Source organism: Lissotriton vulgaris, chromosome 11, assembly GCF_964263255.1.
Source record: "Lissotriton vulgaris chromosome 11, aLisVul1.2, whole genome shotgun sequence".
In the NCBI taxonomy this organism is placed as follows: domain Eukaryota; kingdom Metazoa; phylum Chordata; class Amphibia; order Caudata; family Salamandridae; genus Lissotriton; species Lissotriton vulgaris.
Genome location: NC_141699.1, coordinates 1025918982 through 1025936393, shown reverse-complemented (window position 1 = coordinate 1025936393; position 17412 = coordinate 1025918982). Strand labels below are relative to the sequence as shown.

The 17412-nt window shown below is 42.8% G+C and overlaps 1 pseudogene; it reads left to right on the top strand.

Moving 5' to 3' along the window:
- The first annotated feature begins 15830 nt into the window (after window positions 1-15830).
- On the top strand, window positions 15831-16772 carry LOC147683952 (uncharacterized; annotated as a pseudogene).
- Window positions 16773-17412: the final 640 nt, after the last annotated feature.

Genomic DNA, 17412 nt, shown 5'->3' with positions numbered 1-17412 from the left:
GTGGAACACCACCAGAAAAGTCAACTACCCCTGTGCCAGTACAGTGAAGCCCAAAAGTTCTAAAAGCAACAAAATATAGCCTAAAATAAATGGATACATACATAAATAAATAAAATAAATCTAAAATATTTTAAAACAATATTAACAACTAAATGCATATAAAACAACAATTTACATAACAACTATATTAAAGACAACACTATTTTTAATAACAATATAAAAAAGATTACAAATAAAGATTCAATCAGATGGTATTCTTGACATCACAATATTTTCAACACATATTTGTGTCCCACAGTATTTTTGAAATGATATTATGGTAGAACACCCTCGAAAATGCCTCCTACCCGTATGCCAATGCAATTAAGTCCAAAGTGACTACTTCAAAGCACACAAATCCTGTTAAATTTCTTTATGCCTCCTCTGCTAGTAAAAGTCATGCTTTCTGCAGACATTCACCAAACCACATTGGAACACCACATCTCTACAGTAGGTATCATGAGACATTTGTGTTTCTGTATAACACTCCTTTGAGCACCAGTGGACTGTACCCAAAGTGGCCTGTATCACACCACCTTTTGTGAGGTTATGTTATCACCGTATAATGATACAAGCAGTTGTATAGCCTACACAGTTTTCACCACTGACAAGTCACCCTTTTTCAGAAGTCCAAAGATAGAAAGCAAAGTTGTGAAGTAAGGAAAGAGAGAAAACTGAGAATAGAGATTAAACTAGCACTGGCAAAGCTATTAGATCTGGTGTTGGCTTCAGACATTTTGGCTTTGCCAATGCTAGTTTTCTTTGCAAATGATATTTGTAAAATGTTGTTACAAAAATCAGTCAGTGCACTGCATTTTGCATGGGCAGTGCAAGTGGCACCTCTCTTTGAAAGCTCTGCATTAGAACACATGTGAATGCACAGATGACCATCTTGTGATGGTTCTACAAAAGTATACCACAAAACATTAAAGATGGCTGCCTGTGCATGCAGTAGCTCACACACAATTGGCAATTGCTGAATTGGTTTAGAGGTCATTCAAGGATGTGCCATCAATGGCACAGCCTGCACTGGATATGGTACCCTTCATATGCATCGAAGGCTTAGAAGTAGTGTCTGGGAAGCTGTGCTGTCTGCACAAAAAAAGGTTCAAATAAAGAGAACATATTTTTTCTAAAACCAACCAGCTCCTGGCACTGGCATGGACAATTTTTTGTATGGGGGATGACATTGAGTTTGGGCAGAATCCAATGGATGAAGTGGGATGATCATTTGTCCCATGCTGCTTGCTGTGGTGGGCAAAAGATAACTTTGAAGGGCACTGCATCAGCCCAATCAATGAAAAGGGCTGGCTGAAAGCTCGTGCATAATTATGTATATTCATATCTTTTGAATTTTTCAAATCAATAGATCTTGGCAAAAGACAAGTCTAGAAAGGAAGATGCATTTTGCGTGCTGAAGGCAAAAAGAATAAGAAAACAAGCATGCGCTTAGAGATGGACAAAGTGTCAGGACAAAGGATGATAATGCGGGAGAGTTAGAGGCATCGTCTGCATAGCAATAGGGTCAAGGAAAGTGTAGGAAGAGGTAAAATGTTTGATGAAGTGGTCAGATAAAGGGACTTGCATCCTCGTAATGACATATCTATTTTTCTTCTCAAACAGGCTGTTGTATATGTACTCTAAAGTTTACTGTTGCAATAATATCCTGCTTAAGGAGATGCAGTGGAAGTCAGTTACATTTTTGCAACATAATAATATTTCAACTCAAAGCCATTGCCATTACTACTCCAGGTTCCTCACAAACGATTCTGTCAATTAGTTTTATGTGCTATGAAAAGGGTGAGGAATCAGTGTAGCTGCCATCCACATTACTCCCACACTACTTTCACCATTCTGAGAGTCAACAAAACCAACATTAAAGGCCTGTAGGCTGTCATTACATAACTTTGGCAGGGAACCAGAGTAGGACTTTGGTAATAGTATGATAATTTTCCAAGATAAATATGGTAAAGGTTGTATGTTGATAACCAATCTGAGGTGTTGATGTTTGCACTAGTATTAAGCGATTTGACGATTGCTCAATGTGTGGCTACACAGATACAATCTGTAGCTTATCTACCACCTCACAAGTCTGGCATCAGGTGAATGATTTGTACTGGTGACTCTGTTGATGCATTTGTAAGCATATTTCAATCTGCCATGTGAATGTCAGTGCAAAAGGGGAAAATAGTTCTTATCCTGTATCTGGTATATGGGATAATCAGCCTGGATGAAGAATCCAATTTAAAAAAAAAAAAAAAAAATCTATATGACTGGATAAAGAGCCAACATTGTTGGTTTCTCAATGTATTAACATATCATGACGAGCACCTGGCATATTTTAAATACTAAGCAAACACAAGGAGATGATGGACGGAGCACTAAAACTTTTCAGACACTCACCCCAAGTCCCAGATATGGGTTGAATCCATCATCATTCTTTAACACTTCGCCACCCCAGTTCAGACACAGCTATATGCAAATCAGGCTTGACCCTGTGCCTCATGGGAACGGTCCAGTCTGAACTGCCAAGCCATCTCGTCCCTGGACTGTAAACAAGCCTCCTGGGACCGGTTTCGGGCTAACAGCCCTCATCAGCCAGGCTAGCTTGAATCCAGTGGCAAAGTGAGCAAGGCAACCAACGTCTGGACATACCCTGCCAACTGAGGGCGAGCAAGCTATTGCCCAGAGTTGCAGCGTGGGACCGAGGCGAGAATTATCGAGTCCGTGGACATTTTTGGGCTCAGGACCCTGCCGCGTCGGGAATTGAACCCTGGTCCCGGGCCAGACCTCTGCATCAGGGTCTGCCACTCTAATCAGTGAGCCACACTCCTCCACCTGGCCCCACAACTCTTACCTTCACGGTCCGCAGCTGCAAGGAAGCATAACATTTGACCAGAACCTTCTGATGACGTCCAAGACAAACGACTGATCAAAGACATCTTTCCGTCTTCACAAACCCATCACACTGCTGATGTGCATCCTGCCTTATATAGCTGTCTGGGGCATCAAGAGCAGGTGAGAGTGTGCCATGTAGACCCACATTGCTAATATAGGAGTCAGGACCAGTACAGTCACTGGATTGCAGGCTAGTGACTATCCTTCTGGCAATTAATGCACCTATTAGGAGATATTATCATGATATAACGAGCTGCCGTTCAAGTTACAAGTTTTACATCAGCAGCGGATGGTGAAGTGTGATTGCCTCATGACAATACCTCTACTATGTTTATTGTTCTATTAGAACTTATCCTCAGCGAGCAGAATGTTTAGTTAATTCCTACTGAAGGTTCAATTACATAAGCATTACCTGTATCCTTTTGCCTAATGTTTTACTTTTTAAAGTCAGCTGACAGACATCGTGGATTGAATCAAATTAAAATGTATTTATTTATTTGACATTTTAGACCAAGTGTATCAAACATAATTACACAAAATACAATGAAAGATACTAAAAGATGGCAATTTTTAAAGCAAATACCACCACATTACATTCATAAAAATGTCAGTATATCATCAAAATAAGTGCTGCATCTCTTACAAAAATTCCCACACCCACAACAATATCTGAAAAATGTATAATTACTAATGCATCAAGGGCTGAGAATCAGAGAGATTTAATGCTTGGGCAAAGTGGGCTCTGGCCCAGGGCCCCAGCCCCAGCTGGGGCCCCCTGATAATGCCAGCTCTGTTCTGCAGAGAGTCTTGATCATGAATGATTTTTAAACAGATAGTTTTAAATATCTTTTTCCTTTAATACATTTTTAATATGGGTGATGTGTGAGAGTCTATTGCAGACATTTTGCAGAGAAATGTTGTGTTTATGTTTCATGCAACATTCATAAAAATGCTTCTTTTAGATCAAAACAGGGCCTGACATACTAGAAATAGGAAGGTGTCACAGAGATTATTTGCAGTAAATTAGTGACCTGCTGCTGTGTTACAATAGTGAAAACACACGTCACTATCCCTCAATATTAGACGTAAACCTATCCAGAATTTGGACGAGTGTGCCTGTGCACTGTCAGTGACTTGGCCAAACGGCATGAAGGTGCTGAAATTGGATCATAAATTCAAAACTGTTTGGACAGGAGTTTAGCAATACGTTTGGCCCAGTCCCCCCAAAATCCTTAAGATGTCCCTGCACAATCATGACAAGCTGACCACACTATGTAGAATGCACCTGTAAAGGTTTTCACCATGGATTTAAAAACCATACGCTGTCCATTAATATATGTGCATTGATTACTCCAGACCTTCTGAAATGGTCATGTACACCTCCCCTCATTAAATTTGATCTCAGAGTAGAGTTTCTGAAACTTTCTGCAGGGGAAAGTCTCAATCCTAAACATATAGAGTAGTCTCCATAATTTATGTGTTGGGAGTTTTCCAAATTTTGGAAAAACCCACAATTTAAGACTGATCCTGGTCAGGGATTTTGAAGATGGATCTCTCAAATATTGATCATCAGCATTGAAAGATACATTTACCCAAGCTCAAAACAGTTGCAATTGGGGAAAGGCCTCCACTGAGCAATCAATCCAGCTTTGTCATACGATATTTTTATGAAATATGATTATCGAAGTACACTAACGTCCCTAGACCACTCACTTCCTTGGATCTCCCACCAAGAGTAAGATGTCATTTTGTCATTCACATTAATCTAATTAAAATATTGCTATGAGCAGATCTCTGTGGTACTACACAAGATATACAGTTTACTTCACATTGGATTGTGAGAACCATGAAGATCAGAGGAACCAACCATCAAACATTTTAAATAGTAGCTTTCCGCTAGGTTTCTGGGGCATTCTGTATCAAAGGCAAACAATTCTACACCATATGAAAATAGAGAGAACATTTCACTGCCTAAAGCTTTTCATAAAAGGGCCATAAAAACACCTCTTCCTGATCAAACTTCAATAGGTCTTCAAATGGAAGAAAAGAATAACAAGCAAAGAGGTGAAGTGGCCCTGCCAAGATAAAGAATGTGAAAACAAAAGGCCTAATGTATTCATAAATCCTCATGCTTCCATACAAACATTGTGCTCTGAGGGACTAACACTAAGATCTGTGGCCCAGATAATCTAACACTATGTGCCGGATCACACAAATACACCAAAAAGTGTTGCAATTGGATTTACTTTCCAATGCACAACTTGCACTACAAAGTAGCCCCAAAGTAACGCAAAAGTAATGCTATGTGCTGCTGTGCCCTACTGTGCTCCAAGGGGGGCTTTCCATTGGTGGGACATTGGCATTCCCAGGCATCCATCCATGGGTTTCCGCGCTAATCTCTCTTCACCACCATTGCTGGATAGAGGTTTGAGTAAAAAAAGTATGCCTCTATGAGGCAGGCATAACTTTGGAGAAAAGTTTCTTTAACACCAACCTTTTCCATCTTTGCTTGTGCAGTCCCTTACAGCCCACATACAAACTTGGAAAATAAATCAACTATGTATAATTATAGTAGTTTGTTCTGGGAGGGTACCCTTCCAGAACAAAACCCATGCTAGACTTCACACACACACACCCTTGCACTGTTGCCAGGCAGCCTATGCAGGGAGAGAGAGATACAGTGCCATATCTTAGTAGATGTTCTGCTGTTCTGCTCTCTCCCTGCCAGGGCAGAACAATCTTGGTTGCTGCACTGTTTAAGAAACGGGTACATTGGGGGGGGTCTATTTATGATCCAGTTTGTGTCACGCTTGCAGCACGCAACGTGGTACATGTGCAACTGGAAACATCCTTTACAACGCAACTTTTACCACGCAGTGCTTTTACATCGCAACATTTACAACGCAAACCACTACAACGCATTGCGCTGGGGGTGCTCTAGGATAGGGAATAGATTTAATTTACTATCCAACACCATCCCTACTATCCACGGGGACTGGAGTTAGAATAGTAAATTAAACTATTCAGTATCCAGCACCCCTCAACACTATGCGTTGTAAAGGCATGCGTTGTGAAAGTTGCGATGTAAAAGCATGCGATGTAAAAGCATACGTTGTGATGTCATACATCCATGTGCAACGTAAACCTTAAGTGAGCTTTATGAAGCCACGTAAGGCCACATAGCGTGGCCCTGAATGAGCTCCATAAATCTGGAGTACAACCACGCAGCGCAGTGCAAATCTCTGCGTTACTTTGCTCTGCCCTGATGAGGTGTTCCATGGACATTGCATGGGTGTTCCCACGCCATTCCCATGGATTTTTAAGCGTTCCCAGATTTACCAGAACTAGTGAACCTGGGAATGCGCCAAAAAGATACGCCTTCCCAGGACAGGCGTACCGAGGATAAATATCTTTATTTCTCCTCATTGCTTCCTCTTTCTATGTGTTCTGTATTCTGCGGCACACATAGAAAGACCAATATGCAGGAGTGCCTGCATGGTCGCAGGGCTGCCAAAAGGGCGGCAGAGCAGGGGGGAAAGGCAGAATATGCCGTATTGCCTCAAATGCAGTGCATTCCTGCTCTTTCCCTGTCATGTAGTGCAGTGCACTGTAGGGACTTGCTGCTCTGCACTGCGCGACATCATCGTAAATAAGCCCCTTGGTTCTTATATTTTTCATTGTTAACTGTTAGGCTGTCTGCTGTACAGTAGCCACTTAATGTATTCACTTTCCACTGACGGACAATTAGTTACATCAAAACTCAAAAGGTCATCAGTGTAGAATAAACAATAAACATGTCAAGCAGTCAATATGGGAGAAAAGGAATGGACAGTTTATCAGGGAGGATGGCTAAGTAAAGAACAAATAACAGAGGGGGGAGGCACTTTCCTGTTTCCTGCAACCCATTACATACTGCAATTTTGCTTTGACAATCTATCCTGAAAACCAACTTCCACGCAAGCCCATTTATTGCAGTGAAGGATGTGTAAATTCTTCAGATACACCCTTATTCAAGTTTACCCTCAGCCTATTGGCCAGATCAATGCAGAAGTCTACAAAACAACAGTACAAAAAGTCATTAAAGCCCATTGACCTCCGCGCAGTGGTTTGGAGTGAAAAAAGTGGTCTAAATTGTGGCTCTATGATGTACCATCCAACTGAGTACCTTGACATTAGCTAAGAAGGAGCATAAAAAACACAGTGCCTCATATCTTGTGAGTATTTATTGCCTAGCAAAATTCAAATTATCATGAACAGAGGGGTCCCGGACTAAAAGGATTGATTTATATACAATAGAGAATCGAATAAAATAGTTGAGAAAAGAAGCAAACAAATGAGGTTACGATGTTTTAATTCACAAAGTACCTAAATCAACCATTACATGGTTGTGCAATTTTTTGAATTTTTTTTACTTTTGCTTTATCAAAATTACTAGTGCCCACATAGGGAAGGGAGGGAAGTGATGTGAGGAAGTTGGGTGCACAAGAGTGACGTATTGTAAACAATAAACAATTTGTTCATCATTGGTCAATAATCATATATACATATTGAGTTGGTCTCCGTATTTTAGGAGCCGCTTAACGAAATTAATTTGTCAATGTTTTAATCACAAAGAACAATATCTCCTTTGTTAGGCTGTACGAATCCTGATTCACCGTAGGAGTAAGACCAAGGGGACAGTCTACATTTCGACCCTATAGAAGTGTAGGGTAGTTCGCCCTTACAAAACGGGTCTTCATCAGGACAGAGGTGTGGTGGGCAAACGTCCTACGGAAAAAGAATAGGGAAAGGAACTTAGAGGGGGTATTAAAAATCCCAAATACCTAAGCGTGGTTAACGCTTGGTCACAACAATGGGGGTACACTGATACAGGGACTAACATGATCATGAACATGTGATAGGGTAGCCATCTGGTCGGGTCAGGATCACCTCGATATTATTCTAAATGTTAGAGGGACTGAGATTAGGACAAACGTTACCGAAGGATTACTATACACCAAATGTTTAATGGTAGCGTAAAGATGTGCAAGGTTTACCTCGAGTCGCAGGTCGGGATCGATATCATTAGATCGTTATCTAGGAGAAAACAGAAAGCGCGGCCACATGAATGCTGAGTCGGGAGGGGTTCTGGATTTAGTTACTATTACCAGATTGTAGGCCGAGCTTACCTTAACGAAAAAAATGTTCCTGCATAAACGGGTTCTCGTGGCGTTTAATGGAGACGGCTCATGGAACCAGGAAGTCAGGGACTGGGGCGGGGCTACGTCTAAGTAGGAAGATGTTGACATTGAAAAGGGACTGCTTACCTGGTTGCCGGGAGACCAGGGACGCTACACATACCTCGGCATCAGACAAAGTTACGTGTGAAGGATATAATTACCGGTAATTCGGTCAAAACAGGCATGGTGCAGATGGAAAAAGTGACATATCTGTTTATCAGCATATACATAACGGACATGTTGGTATAACCAAATTGACCGGTATTTTGGTAGTTTGGTAGCCCCGCCCCGTCCCTGACTTCCTGGTTCCATGAGCCATCTCCATTGATCGCCACGAGAACCCGTTTATGCAGGAACATTTTGTTCGTTAAGGTAAGCTCGGCCTACAATCTGGTAATAGTAACTAAATCCAGAACCCCTCCCGACTCAGCATTCATGTGGCCGCGCTTTCTGTTTTCTCCTAGATAACGATCTAATGATATCGATCCCGACCTGCGACTGGAGGTAAACCTTGCACATCTCTACGCTACCATTAAACATTTGGTGTATAGTAATCCTTCGGTAACGTTTGTCCTAATCTCAGTCCCTCTAACATTTAGATTAATATCGAGGTGATCCTGACCCGACCAGATGGCTCGCTTATCGGTCCTCCTTCCCAAAGGTAAACATGTTCATGATCATGTTAGTCCCTGTATAAGTGTACCCCCATTGTTGTGACCAAGCGTTAACCACGCTTAGGTATTTGGGATTTTTAATACCCCCTCTCCTTTCCCTATTCTTTTTCCCTAGGAGGTTTGCCCACCACACCTCTGTCCTGATGAAGACCCGTTTTGTAAGGGCGAACTACCCTACACTTTTATAGGGTCGAAACGTAGACTGTCCCCTTGGTCTTACTCCTACGGTGAATCAGGATTCGTACAGCCTAACAAAGGAGATATTGTTCTTTGTGATTAAAACATTGACAAATTAATTTCGCTAAGCGGCTCCTAAAATACGGAGACCAACTCAATATGTATATATGATTATTAACCAATGATGAAAAAATTGTTTATTGTTTACAATACGTCACTCTTGTGCACCAAACTTCCTCACATCACTTCCCTCCCTTCCCTATGTGGGCACTAGTAATTTTGATAAAGCAAAAGTAAAAAAAATTCAAAAAATTGCACAACCATGTAATGGTTGATATAGGTACTTTGTGAATTAAAACATCGTAACCTCATTTGTTTGCTTCTTTTCTCAACTATTTTATTCTATTCTCTATTGTATATAAATCAATCCTTTTAGTCCGGGACCCCTCTGTTCATGATAATTATCACCCAGGTCCCAGTGACTATTTTGGGTTTAACCCTGTTGTTTGTAGCATAGCAAAATTCAAAGGCGTGGAAAGCATGCCTATCTGTCAGTTCAGGTTTTTTTCTGAGCATCTTGATTGTGCAGAACAAGTTGAACCTTGCCTTTTCCATTCTATTAACATTCAAGGATAGGTTAGAAAGAAAACAATTACCAAATGATTTTTATAAATACCTATAACGTCGAGTTTGTCCAAGCTTCAGGCAAGCTAGTTGATATATTATTCATCCCTACTGGTAAGAACTGTGGGAGTTTTACATTTCTTTTTGCTGCTCACTGTGCCATTGCAGAGATGAACCACACATATGTAAATCAATCTTGGCCCCACAACAAAGGACCAGTCCTGCCTAAACTGATAAGTAACTTTCCTTGTGAAAAGCAACAAAAGAAACCCCAAGCACATTTCTTCCTCACTTGGTCACATTGATGAGGTGAAGCTTGAGTTCCAATGAAAAGCCAAACACAGGACCCATGTCTGGACATACTCATGCCACCCAGAAAGACTCACTTTGAATGTATGTTTGAAAATGCTTAAATCAGTCGTGACCTGAATTGGTAACCTGGGCACAATCCATGTTTTGGTTACTGTGGTGATTGGGACAAGAATTAATCATTTGTAAACAAATCTAAGCCAAGAGCTAGGCCATGCTCCCATGAGTAGGATTAAAGGTCCAATGTCTACACATGCCTGCGCCACTTACGGTGGCTCACCAAGAAGAGGATGGATGGAAATGTTTGAACTTATCATACATTAGTTAACCTAGGCTCATTCCATTCCATAATTTTTCCTCCTAATGTATGTCTCATTTGATAACAAAGCTGACCTTTCCTCCCATAGATTTGTTCTTGCGTTTGTGGTAAATTATAGATTTTTCAAAATCAAGATTTTCTGCGGTACGCGACAGTGGCAGGCTCCCAGGAGAACTCCTTGTAGACCTTTGTGAATTTCCTTTTATTCTAATCCATAGGCATTTTTACATGTACAAATTTGATTTAGAGGCCTAGTCGCAAACTGCATTGAATAGTATGTAAAGAAACACTTCAGCAGTGCTTCCGATGTGTGCTACAAAATGCAATTCACAAACCTACATGCGAGAACCTCTGTCTCTCCCATCTTCTCTGTGCGGTAACTTTGCACTCATAACTCATGTTGTAGAAGGCTTCACACCCTAATTTGGAGGGGTGGATACACGCGTAGTCTACACCTAGGTGTATATATACTCCAAAAACTTGTAGAGTTACACTTAGGTACAGCAGTAAATATACGTGAAAAACATATACATGGGCATGTTTACTTTTGTGAATAGACACCTTTGTTATTTGTGAATATAATGAAAATATTGGTATACGATTGTATTTTAACAAAAAAATGAGAAAAAGGAATTGTTATAGTGTTTCATTGACTGTAAACCAATGTACTTTTTAACTAAAATTCAGAATGCAAAGTGGTGATGCAATACTCACTGCCTTGTAATATTTTCTATTTTACAATATGGTAATTCAGTAAACAGATGCACACTTCACTGTATTAATCCAAAACCTTTTTTTCTCCATACGCAGGTCCTCGTTTACAATGATTTGGCCGATGTGCAGGGCTGCAAGTCTTTTTCCTTTGATGACCTATGCCAAATCACAAGGGCAGGAATGCACAACATTTATGAGATACGGTGCATTCGGTCCTGTCAGCCAGCACCGGGGCACAATATGGTGCCTAGCGCCAAAACAGGCACCATTGCTGCATGGTGCAAGGTTGTCTGCGTTGTTGGCAGGATTGTTATTGTGGAGGAAGCGACACCTTCCTGTGCAAAAACAATACCTGGCGGCATTTTCCTCTTTCTATGTGTGCTGCATTCGGAAAAAAAGGGAGAAATAAACATATTTCTACTTTGGGAGGCGTACAGTTTTGACGCATTCCCAGATCCCTGTAAATCTGGGAATGAGTTAAAATCTTTGCGTGTTGCGTGGTAACACCCACAGCAACGCCCATAGAACGCCTCCCTGATGCAGTATGAGGCAACGCAGCTACTTGCGCTGCGTTGCCTTACACCATATCTACGAGGCCATTGAAAGCCACACAAAGTGGCTTTGCGTGGCCTCATAAATATGGGCCTGCACTCCATGCCACTGGAGCGTCATATAATGGGATGCATCGGCGGCGCAAGGGGCTTATAATGAAATGAAATGAAAATTAAACCTATATAGCGCGTAACTACCCTGAGGCCTCGCAGCACTTATAAATAAGCCCCTTTGTTTATTACAAGGTTCCTGATAACCACTGCAATTCTGTAAACGAAGCAGGTGTTTGGTTCTGATTTGCTTACATTGTTGTTGGAACAATCTGCATTAGGACATTTCATACATTGCATATTGTGTTGCATGCTTCATTGTTCTGAGTGGAAATCAAACACTACATTCCCTGGGAAATGCCTCATAAATATTTCTAACTATTTTTTTTTATAGAAACCCCTACATTCCCTTAAAAGAACTTTTAATTAATACTTCTATTTTTGAGACAAGGATAATACACAGACACATTCTAGAGAATTTCTGCAAATTGTAAAATGCATTTTGGCTGAAAACAGACTGTCAATTTTTTGATTTGTTGGAATCTAAAAATGATAACCAAATTATGCACTGTCTCCTGTGATAATGTTTTTAAAAATCCAGGTCCATATAAATGGCAGATTAAAGGTGGTTCATAGCCACTAAGCCATTCTTCCAAAACCTGATGTTCCCATTTTTATCTGCTGTTACTGTGCTCTATTATTTGAAATTACCTGGACCATTTCAGGTCAGGGCTAAGTGTCGCTTTGAAGCTACTTTCAGACGTGCTCAATTATCTGAAATATGTAGGTCAGAAGATAAGCGCTGTATTTGAGCTACTGTGCATGTTTGTGGTCTCTAAACTGTAATCCCACAGATTTTCTTTTAGGTATGCTGAGTGTCACTTTTGAGCTGACAGGCGTGTGCATGGATTTAGCCTCTTAGACAAAATATTTAAGTTCATGACTGAAAGCTTCCATTTAAATAAAATGCCAGTGCGTGGACATAGCCCTGGGCTGTAGCGAAATGTAAATTATTCCAGCATAATTTATGTAAATTCTGGCATTTTGTGTTAAGCTATATAAGAATCTACCATTACTCTACACCGGGAGGCATTTCCGTGGGTGTTAGGGGGGTGTTCCCATATAAAACACATGGATTTAGCATGCATTCTGCAGCACACATAGAAAGACAAAAAAGCCTCCCAGGATTGTTTTGATGCAAGAAGATGCCCCTTCCTACACAAAAACAATCCAGCCTCTAAGACAGGCACCCTTGCACCATGCTGCAAGGGTGCCTGCTTTGCGCTAAGTTGCCAAAACAGCACCAGCTCAAGGAGAAAGGATAAGAATGCGTTTGTATTGGATAAATAGTGTGTATTCCTGTCCTTCCCCTGTGACACAGGGCAGCCCAGCAAGGTGATTTCCTGCACTGACCTGAACCACATAAAAACTCATAATTATGGCCTGAAGTGTATCTTCACATCAATTTGGGATGCCAGGATGAATTTAGTGCTAAAAGAAGCGCAGAATTTGCATTTCACATAATTTCACATCAGTTTTCCAAAATTTCGCAGGATTATGCAAAAGGTAATTAAGTGAATTTCGCACATCCCAACTTTGGTAGTTAACAGTGGTCCCTATGTTAAAACAGATGGTCTGATGTACAAAGTAGCTTATTCAAAACCTATCTATATAAAACGAGGCTCATTTATAGGATATTACATGAAATAGTCCTTTTCATCACTCAGCATCACCTCTTTCTTTGTAGGTTCGTAAATCACAATAATAATGCTTAGTGGACAAAGTTAGAACTTTTGAGTCATTCATCATAGTTCAAAACTAAAAATTCTTTTGCTTTAGCTATTGCTGCCTTTTATAATATGCCTGCTGATGTGATCTCTAGTCATCTTTGTATTTCACTTCTACTTCTCAGAATAGTTTGAATTTAGGCTTGTGGACTTTTGCTGGAATTATGCACAATTTTGTGAAATGGTATATCCTGAAAGTTGAAAGTGAGGACATACCTCATGTAAAAGTCATGTAAGATACTGGCAAGTTAAATTTCATTGTCCATAACATGCGGAATTTAGCAAATTTTGAGAATTTTGCAAATTTTGAGAGTATAATACAAATTGTACATACGCTAGTTGAAAAGAGTTTCGGTACATAAATGTAAGTGCAGAGCATGATCATCAGCCTTTGGGGATTGTTCCAAGGTACTATGAGGACATATTCCTCTCCCTTGGGCAGTAAACCTTTCCCTGGACAATAAATAACAAGGGATGCCTGTTGGGATGCACCTGCATGCCCATTCTTTTGTGGACCATAGAACTGCATGCACCTGCACAAGACCAAACCCTTCCCATTGCTTTATGAGCAGTGGGCCTCAAGTGCGGGTTGACATTTTCAAACACCTTGGATGCGTTGTGTTTACACTACGGTGCACCATAGCGTAAGGCTCCATGGTGCGTAAAAAAACAGGGCATTTCCGTGGGACGACTGCAGCAGAGAAAACGAATGCATGTGCAACAAAAGTGACTCTTAGCTGGTTTGTGGCAGATAAAGCTACGCAAATCACCCTAACTTCACATTGGAGTGCGTAATGCCTCCAAAATTGCATACAAAGTGATGTATTTTAGTAAAAACATTTTGCCACACCTCAAAACACAGAAAGATGGAGCAGGTAGAAGCAGTTAGGGCACCAAACACTACAGCCCTAGTCTCAGCCTGAATGCTCAGACAGACCCCTAGGGGAAGAGGAACAGTAATTTTAGTGAGGAGGAGAATCAAATACTGGTAACAGAGGTGACAAATTATGAACATCAACTCTTTGTCAACTCACAATTGCCATTAGGGAAGAAACAGGCCATTTAGCAGTCTGTAGTGGAAAAGATTAACAGGGTCGGGCAAGATTAAAGGACAGTGTCAGAGTGCCACAAGCGCTGGTGCAATTATAAATGTAGGATTAAGGAGAAACAGGCCAAAAACCTGAAGGCAGTTATGCGGACTGGAGGAGGAGGACCTGAGCCCATGTAGAGTTGACCTCCTTGGAGGAGCATGTGGCAGCAGACATCTCAGCAGAGTTGGTGGCAAAAGTGGAAGTACTGGCTTCGAGGATCAGCACTGGGACACCAAATGTGCCCCCTGTGCAGACTTTCTGGAACTCAGAGAGTGCACCCAGACAGCCCCAAGACACTATCCCCCAGATGCATCAAGCACCCATTCTTCGAATTCCAATTTGCGAAAAATACTGAATCGGGAATTGGAATTCGCAGAATGGGATGCATCAAAAAATGCGATTAAAAAATGCTATTCACAATCGGCCGCAATCGCCGAATGCAAATTTTCAAAAATCGCAGAAAATTCACAGAATCTCCTGTTTTCCTAACCCGAAATTGCGATTTCGCAATTACCGAAATCGCAAATTGCAATCTCGCAAATTGCGAGATCGCAAAAACGGGAAGTCGCATTTTGAGCACAATGATGACATCACAACCAGGAAGTAGGCAGTTCCCTTACTCATTCTGAACACAGAGCTGGAGAGAGGAGGAGGTACAGCCCTGAGCTCTACAAGACACACCCTGCAGCCCCACAACAGAACAGACATCCAACACCAAAATGTCCCAGGATGCAGCAGGAGCCAGTGATACTGCAGGAAAAGAAAAATAAAGTTTTCAAAACTGGAGCTGGAGTTTATGATTGAGGGAGTCAGCAGGGACCATGATAAGCTTTTTGGGAAGCTATTCAGAAAGGTGCCCGAGGCCGACAAAAGGCGCATTTGGCTGCGCATCAGGCCGAAAGTAAACTCTGTAGGAGTGACCCAGCGTTCAATTGATGACCTAAAGAAGAGGTGGTATGACCTCAGAGGGCGTACCAAGGAGCGCATAGCAGAGAGGCTGGGGGAGCAACATGCCACAGGAGGAGGAGACCCCACAGTTGCCGCCAACACACCACTTGAAGACCTGGTTGAGGACACCATCAACCCTGAAGCATGCGTGGGGGTCACTCGGCTGGACACCTCCGACCCACACAACAATCACAAGGTAAGAGCCATGCAACTGCGACCCCGTCCCCTAAGAATGCCCATGCCCCCCGGGCTAGCCATTTGATAACCCCAGTAATGCAGTCCCTGCACATCAGAAACGCACTATTGCATTGTGGGACCTGTAGTGTGACAATAGTTCCCTGATAGCCACACACAGCCCGAACTGTCCAGTGAAACATATCCCTAAAGCCAGTCAGGAAATGCAAGCCTGCATGCATGTTGCAACATCCCATGTGCAAGATACATATCAATAATCATGCACCCATTTACATCACAGGTGCTGCAGAAGCAGAGACCACAGACAGCGAGGCACTCCATATCGAGGAGACCCCAGAGGAGACGGAGGGAGAGAGCCATTCTGCCCCACAACCTGGACCGTCACACACACCTGCACCTGCACCAGTACCACCACCTCCACATGCGGACAGGGCCACCCCTGCAGCCAAAGGAGGAGTGCAACCACCCCATGCTTCACGCATGGCAGTGGAACAGGCCCCACCACCACCCAGGAGGCAGACACGCCGCACAGCCACTGTGCGGTCACAGGCAAGCGGCCGGTTGAGGCAGCAGCGCAACGGGGGCACACGAGCAGAGAGAGATCAAAAGGCCCACGATCCAGGGCTAGGGATCGAACGCCGGATGCTAGCTGTGCACCGCAAGCAGGCACAGCACATGGAAGCCATGCAGCTGCAGCTGTACAAAACTGCACGCAATGTGAATTAGCTCACCGAAAGTGTGCAGGAGTTGACTGCTGCAGTGAAGGAGAACAGCCAACTGATGGTGTCGCAGCAGGACATCACCCGCCGCCGCCACCGCCAGCTGCTGACCCGGCTATCAGCATATACCAGGTCAAACCACCTGATCGGGAATGCAACCTCCCAACTGTCACGCCGGTCCCTGGCAATGCAAATTCAAATGGTGCAATGCAACCAGGATGTTGCTAGGTCCCTGGAGCAGCTCACCACCACAATCCAAAACCAACAGGTGTGTGGCCATGCCCATGCAAGGGGGGGTGATGATGCCAGTGAGGGCACATCCAGCCTGAGCAGCCTGTCTGTGCCGGTGGCACCAGAACGGCGCTGCAGTACCAGGCCCAGTGCAGCATCACGGCCGGACACTGCCGACGTGGAATTGGAGAGGTGACAGGGTGCGTCCGGCAGGAGGTGCCAGTGAATGGCTGAACATAAGCAGCAGTGCCATGCTGATGTACCAAGCACACCTGCTCTGCATTGAAGAGGCTGTATGATGCAATACAGCAGTTATGTTGTTTGTAAAATACAAAAAAGTTCTAGATCTTGTTCAAAAAATAGAATGATAATTTATTTTGAACTCAAATATTACTCATGTCATTATTTCATGTGGCTTGCATGAGTGCAGTGTTGTGTGAGGGGTATGGGTGCACTAAAATAGTTCAGTGTAATGGTGTTGCGGCGCCTGTGTCCTTCTGCAGGATTCTGCCCGCATGCATGATGCACATGTGCAGGTGGCCGGTTGTCCCCCTCCGACTCACTACCAGAGATCTCCACAGGTATCCTCCGCTTGGTAGCAATATTGTGGAGTATGGTACACACGGCCACGATGCGGCAGCAGACCTCAGGCTAGTATTTGAGGGCCCCACCAGTCTTGTGTAGGATGTGGAATCGGCTCTTTAACATACCAAATGTCCGCTCAATGACATTTCTTGTGTGAATGTGAGCAGCATTGTAACGCCGTTCCTGTGGTGTAGCAGGGTTGAGGTATGGGGTGAGGAGGTACTCACGGAGGCTGTAGGTGCTGTCACCTCCAGGATGGGAGCAGAGGGTCAGTGCCTGTT